This window comes from Rutidosis leptorrhynchoides, chromosome 9 (assembly GCF_046630445.1).
Source record: "Rutidosis leptorrhynchoides isolate AG116_Rl617_1_P2 chromosome 9, CSIRO_AGI_Rlap_v1, whole genome shotgun sequence".
NCBI lineage: Eukaryota > Viridiplantae > Streptophyta > Magnoliopsida > Asterales > Asteraceae > Rutidosis > Rutidosis leptorrhynchoides.
The window spans coordinates 3,599,139-3,606,914 of NC_092341.1; the positions used below are offsets into that span (position 1 = coordinate 3,599,139).

The following is a 7,776-nucleotide window of genomic DNA, read 5'->3' on the forward strand; positions in this document are numbered from 1 at the left end:
AAGACCAAGATATTCCTTGACTTCTACTTAGAAAAATACAACATTTTCAAGTGTTAAAGAGGCTCACATTTTCTGTCCAATATTGCTGCTGCTGTTCGAAATTTTGGGCAGCAAGAAAGGGTCTTTGAGCTTGTTTTTTTGGTCATTCAAGTGTCTCTAAAGCCTAACCACATTAAGGAAGGTGTTGGTAATTGAAAGCTTGGGGTATGCTACACTTGAGGCTTCAAGTTAGAAGCTTATTTGCCATCATTTTCTTCATCATTTTCAGCTCACAAACTGCAGCTGCTGTCCGATTTTTACAAGGCAGAAAAGTGGTTTTTCAAGTTAGTTAACAAGGGTTTAAAGGTTCCAAAGTATAGCCAAGATTAAGGGTGGTGGTGGAGCACAAGAGCTTAGGGTTCTATACACTTGAAGGTTCAAGTTAGGGGCTCATTTCATCATCATCTCCTTCAAACTTTCTGCTCATTTTGGACAGCCCTTAAACTTAATTAAGGAGGTATAACACTCTATCTTTTCTTGTTAATTAGTAAGCATAATATTCACAACTTGATCCTTGTGGGATTTGGCTTTAATTGGTTTAAAGATGACAAGTAAAATTGATTAACACACGCTTCCGCTTATTTTGATTCTTAAAAGGTTTTAAGATATATGAACTTGTTAAATCCCAACAATCTTATTCGAAGAATATAAATTGTATTCACTAGAACATAGTTTAGTTAATTCTAAACTTGTTCGCAAATAAAGTTAATCCTTCTAACTTAACTTTTAAAAACAACTAAATACATGTTTTATATCTATATGATATGCTAACTTAATGATTAAAAAACTTGGAAACACGAAGAACACCGTAAAACTGAACATACGCCGTCGTAGTGAAACCGGGGAGTATTTTGGGTTGGATAATTAAAAACTATGATAATCTTTGATTTAAAAGTTGTTTTTTTGGGAAAATGATATTTCATATGAACATGAAACTATATCCAAAAATCATGGTTAAACTCAAAATAGAAGCATGTTTTTCAAAATGGTCATCAAGATGTCGTTCTTCGACGGAAATGACTACTTCTTTAAAATAGGCATGTAAATTGTATATCCGACTATAAACCACCACTTTTTCAGTTTAGTTTTACAAATTTGAGTTGGTTACGAAACCATAGCAATTTGATTCACTCATAGCGGATTTATAATGAAGAAGTTATGAGCAAAACAATATTGGTTAAAAATGGCTAAAATGACTACGTGATGATTTTACAAAAATCTATACTAACTACATCCTAGCTAAATTTTATTGTATTATACATCTATTCTAACATGTTATGAGTATTTCCATGTAATATACTAGTCCCGGATGAGTCCGAGACAATATCATGTAATCTTGATTAGTTAAGACATTAGTTACATAATACGTCGGATAAATCAAAAGACCCACATACACAATACGTGTAACTACAATAGCGGTATCATGGGTCATGATTGAGTCTTATACAATAAGTGTATAGTATGTTTTGATTATTACAGGGTGATATGTTGAATTATAAACGTACTACTAACATTGGACTACTAATTGTGGACTACTAACGTTGGACTACTAACTTGACAACTTAAATCGTCATCACGTAAATAAATATATGATGTGAATATATTTCTATTATACCTTGATATATATGTATATATTTGTTATAGGTTTGTGAATCGACCCGTGGCCAAGTCTTACTTCCGACGAATTGAAAATATGTGAAAGTGAGTTATAGTCCCATTTTTACTACCTAATATTTTTGGGATGAGAATACATGTAGTTTTGTAAATTTTTTACAAAATAGACACAAATACTTGAAATTACATTCTATGTTGGATTACGAATACCGAATATCGCCCCTTTTAGCTTGGTAGCCTAAGAATTAGGGAACTGGGCCCTTATTGACGCGAATCCTAAAGATAGATCTATCGGGCCCAACAAGCCCCATCCGGGTTACAGATGCTTTAGTACTTCGAATTATTATTACAGACGAGAGGATTCTTTTTTGGGAATATTCTATATGCATCTTGTTAATTTCGGTTACCAGGTGTTCAACATATGAATGATTTTTATACACAGGTTATGTGTATTATGTTTTGTACACGAGATATGTGTGCGATTAAATAATTGAAATCTTGTGGTCTATTATTACGATTTATGATATAGGTTAAGCCTATAACTTACCAACATGTTTGTTGACGTTTAAAGCATGTTTATTCTCAGGTGATTATTAAGAGCTTCCGATATCGCATGCTAAATAAAGACAAGAATTGGAGTCAGCATGCTTGTATGATAATGTTTAAAAACTGCATTCAGAAAACACTTTGTTGTATCATATTATTGTAAACCATTATGTAATGGTAGTGTGTAAACATTATATTTTAGATTATCATTACTTAATAATCTACGTTTTATCTTTTAAACTTTTGTCGATAAAATAAAGGTTATGGTTTGTTTTAAAAGAAAAACGAATGCAGGATTTGAAAAACATCTCATATAGAGGTCAAAACCTCGCAATGAAACCGATTGTTTTGGAACGTTTATAATCGATATGAACGGGGTATTTCAGTTGGCATCAGAGCGTTGGTCATAGAGAACCAGAAAATTTTCATTATTGTGTCTAACCGAGTTTGTTAAGATGCATTAGTGAGTCTGGACTTCGACCGTGTTTGTTTTAACGATTGCTTAACACTTTTGTTGGAAACTATATATTTTTAACATTTAAATATTATGTGATATATTAATCTCTTAACGTGCTTGCTATTGTGTGATAGATGTCTATTTCTAGTATAAATCCCATCGACTCACCTAATAACAATGAAGAGTCGGATGTATTTTGGGAAGATTCACAAATTTCGGAAGAAGAACCGGAAGAAGAAGAACTGGAAGAAGAGGAACCGGAAGAAGAGGAACCGGAAGTAGAAGATCCGGCAGAGGAAATGTTAAAAATCATATAAAAACAATTAAATAAGAAAAAATCCTCAACCAATGGAGCAAAGTTAGAAATGGTTTATGGTGTCTCCGTTGAGGAAGAAAAATATTGGGAAGATTACCAATTTTCAGATGAACCGGATCCCGATGAGGATTCCGATGAAGTAATAGAAATTACCGCGGCCCAATTTAATAAATAAAAAGAAAACAACAAGGGAAAAGCTATTAAAATAGAGAAACCCGATCCCAAACTCGATGAACTCTATGTTACCATGAAATACCCTGATGGACTATACCGTAAACACCCGTATTTTTTAAACTTTAACTATAGCCCGGGAACATCTAAGAGACCAGATTTTTCCAAACCATTTGTGAAAAGGACTACTCGTATGAGTACTGGCCCGTTTATCACTAGGAAATTAGCAAAACGAACCGAGTCCGAGGAAGAAGAAGCAAATAAGTCTGAATAAAGAGTTATGTCTCAACAGCTACCAATACTTCACGCTTTGTATAATAGATATCGTGTACTATACTTCATGTAAAATAATGGTATTGTTTGATTGTAAGATATTGTATCGAAAGTTTAAGTGTGAAGTATTAATGAATTAAGTTTTTCATGATAGAATATTATTTTGATAGTATTAGTTAATTTTTGTACTAGCTATTAATTTTGAACTTTAATGGGTAGGTACTTGATAAGGCTAAAAAGGAACATATATTTCATAGCATTATCCCCCAAGAAAGACAAGATTTTAGTTGCAATTGTTCCATTTTCAAGTGATATTCGTTTATATTAAATAAGTGCGAAGACAAAAGGCAGATTCGACAAATTGAAGACAAAAAGGTCCAAAAAGCTCAAAAGTACAAGATATAATTAAAAAGGTTCAAATTATTGATGAAGAACGTCTAAAAATGACAAGAGTACAAGTTACAAAACGCAAAGTACACGATATAAAATAGTACACAAGGACGTTCGAAAATCCGGAACCGGGACATGAGTCAACTCTCAACGCTCGACGCAACGGTGTAAAAATTACGAGTCAACTATGCACAAGAATAAAATATAATATTTAAATAATTCATAATAAGAATAATATTAAATAATAAAAAGTTGTTAATTTAGCATAGTTCAGGGGTCGTAAATGAAAATTCAATTTCATATTTTGCCTATAAAAGGCGATGATTATCGATCAATTTTAAGCATCTCTTTTTCTATCCTAAAAATCTATTATCAATATCAATATCTAAAAATCTCTATCATAATGTTAATGTAATAAGATATAACAATAATCTTAATTTTAATTTTAAATTATGATAATAATAAGATTTATGATAGAGATCGTTTGAGTGTGTAAGTCGAAATTCTGTCCGTGTAACGCTACGCTATTTTTAATCATTGTAAGTTATGTTCAACCTTTTTATATTAATGTCTCGTAGCTAAGTTATTATTATGCTTATTTAAAACGAAGTAATCATGATGTTGGGCTAATTACTAAAATTGGGTAATTGGGCTTTGTACCATAATTAAGGTTTGGGCAAAAGACCGACACTTGTGAAAATTGGACTATTGACTATTAATAGATGGGGGGTATTGTCTAATTGAGTGACAACTCATTGGAGTCTGTCGAACCTATCTTCAAATTAATTATCCTAATAATTAATAATGATTATGGTTGTCCTATTTAGTGACGTTCATATGGAATCTATTATAATCATTTAATTAATTATTCGGGTTGGGTAATTGATTATTCAAACTGATCAAGTGGGTAAATTAATATTCATATCTAATCAAAACAGGGGTAGATTACATACAGTGATAACTGGTGTAATTGTTGACAGAAGTGATAACTGCGTCACAGTTTAAATCCTTAATTAGTTGGAATATTTGACTTCGGGTATAAGGGTAATTTGACGAGGATACTCGCACTTTATATTTATGACCGATGGACTATTATGGACAAAAACCAGATAGACGTATCAAATAAACCAGGACAAAGGACAATTAACCCGAGTAACAATTAATTAAAATCAAAACGTTAAACATCATGATTACGGAAGTTTAAATAAGCATAATCCTTTTATTTCATATTCTATCGCAATTTTATTTATTGTTATTTTATTTATCGTCATTTATTTATTTTACGCACTTTAATTATTGTCATTTATCTTTACGCTTAAAAATATAAAATCGACAAACCGGTCATTAAACGGTAAAAACCCCCCTTTTATAATAATATTACTACTTATATATATATATATATATATATATATATATTTATATAAATATAGTTTTATAAAAATATAGTACGTAATCACTAGCTCCCTGTGGAACGAACCGGACTTACTAAAAACTACACTACTCTACGATTAGGTACACTGCCTATAGTGTTGTAGCAAGGTTTAGGTATATTCCATCCGTAAATTAATAAAACTTGTGTCATATTTTGTAGTATTTTGTATTAAAAATAATACTATTTCGTACCCTCACGCTACATCATCAAGTTTTTGGCGCCGCTGCCGGGGAGCGCTAAAACGCTATATTTTTAATTATAATAATATTGAAATAAAATATAATAATATAATAATATTGAAATAGAATATAATAATATAATAATATTGAAATAGAATATAATAATATAATAATATTTTAGAATCCAAATGATACGTAAAGTTTTAAAAAGTCGTATTTATTAAATACTTCAGGAGTATATTATGTAACTTGTAATTAATAATTTCTATCATGTCGCTTTCATGTGAATAGTAAATTAATTAATTTCTTTTCATTTACTATTCATGAATAGTAAATGAATTAAAAAAAAAAGTTTTGAAAAAAATAATAATTATAAAAAAATTATTAATTTGTAAAAAAAATCGTTTTTTTAAAAAAAAAAAGTTGTAAAAAAAAACGTTTTTTTTTTTTTTTAAGAAAAAAAATTCGTTTTTAAAAAAAAAAAAAAAAATTTGTAAAAAAAAAATTTCGTTTTTTAAAAAAAAAAAAAAAATTTAAAAAAAAAAATTTTTTTTTAAAATAATAAATAATAATTTTTTTTTTTTTTTTTAAGTTTTATTACCTTTAGATTTTTAGACTATAGTTACAATTTTTAGTATTAAGTTTAGTTTTGCATAGTTATTTTTATTTCTAGAATTTTTAGGTTTGCCGTAAAATCTCTTAAGTGCTTATTCCTTAGACTAAGATTTAGGTGCTTTAGAATTTTGCGACGCCGTTTTTCGCGCTACTTTCTTATTTTTATTTTTCGACGCCTATTTTTCGACCTTTTATTTTTCGACATTTTTCGACGCGCAATCTATTTTTTTCTTATTTCTCGCCATTCTAGTTTTTAGGACTTAGAATTTTTTCTACTTCTTCTCTAAATTTCTTTAAATTACGAAAATTTATTTTAAGTGGTTAAATTGATAGACATCAAAATTTTCTGGTTCGTAGTAATAGTTGGATTTGTACGTGGACCGGGTTATTGGAGCCAAACAGTACTCAATTATATTGAGACCAAACGAATCCTGCCCCTCTGCTGCATCTTTTGGCTATTCGAAACGTGGGCAAAATCAGAAAAGTCTATTGATTGGATAACTTATTATAATTTTTCTTTCCTTTTAAAAACTAATAGGATATTCAGTGAATGCACCGAGCAAGACGTTCACCACCTTTTGTACGTTCACCACCTGTAACTAGATCAAGACATTTAGCAAATATAACCGCCGTTGATTTTTCTTTAGAATCGTCATCCAGTCGACCAAGTACTTCAGTTCAAATTTCCGATAATCCATTTTTTGAACCCAACCTCACAATTGAGAATCCAGAGAATATTCAGGAACGGTTCGTAGATCCTGAACCACTAAACTTTCCTCCGGAGCCACCAATCATTCAAACAGAGATTGTTGAGGAACGAACCATTAAATCAGAATCATCTAGTGATACCGATTCAACGAATTCAATTATGGAAGTAACGGAACCTCTAAGTATGGAAGATCGAATGAGAGCTAAACGCACGGGCCAAGGTCACGCCATTATTAAGCCAGAAGTTAATGCGCCAGATTATGAAATCAAAGGACAAATTCTACACATGGTAACTAACCAATGCCACTTCAGTGGTGCACCGAATGAAGATCCTAACGAACACCTTCGTACGTTTAAAAGAATTTGTACACTATTCAAAATCCGAGAAGTGGAAGATGAGCAGATCTATCTCATGTTGTTTCCCTGGACTTTAAAGGGAGAAGCCAAAGATTGGTTAGAATCGTTACCTGAAGGGGCGATTGACACATGGGATGTCTTAGTTGAAAAATTTCTTCAAAGATTCTTTCCGGCATCTAAAGCCGTGAGACTTCAAGGAGAAATTGTTACGTTCACACAAAAGCCAAATGAAACATTATATGAGGCGTGGACAAGATTCGGAAGGATGTTGAGAGGATGTCCTCAACACGGTTTAGACACTTATCAAATAGTACAAATATTCTACCAAGGTGTCAACGTTGCTACAAGAAAAGACATCGACATAACAGCTGGTGGTTCCATTATGAAGAAAACCGCAACTGAAGCTTACAAAATTATTGATAACACTGCTTCCCACTCTCATGAGTGGCATCAAGAAAAAGATATCTTTCGATCATCTAAAGCGGCTAGAGCCGATTCTAGCCATGACTTTGATTCCGTTTCCGCAAAAATAGATGCTTTCGAAAGACGAATGGAAAAGATGAATAAAGATATTCACGCAATACGAATCAGTTGTGAGCAATGCGGTGGACCACACTTATTGAAAGATTGTCACATTGAACTAACGATGGAACAACGTGAGAATGTTTCCTATATGAAC

The 7,776-nt window shown here is 31.4% G+C and overlaps 1 non-coding gene across 1 annotated transcript; it reads right to left on the reverse strand.

Moving 5' to 3' along the window:
* Positions 1-7,284: 7,284 nt before the first annotated feature.
* On the reverse strand, positions 7,285-7,391 carry LOC139869537 (small nucleolar RNA R71). The gene has a single exon (XR_011766145.1). It is a non-coding gene; the product is annotated as a small nucleolar RNA R71 (small nucleolar RNA).
* Positions 7,392-7,776: the final 385 nt, after the last annotated feature.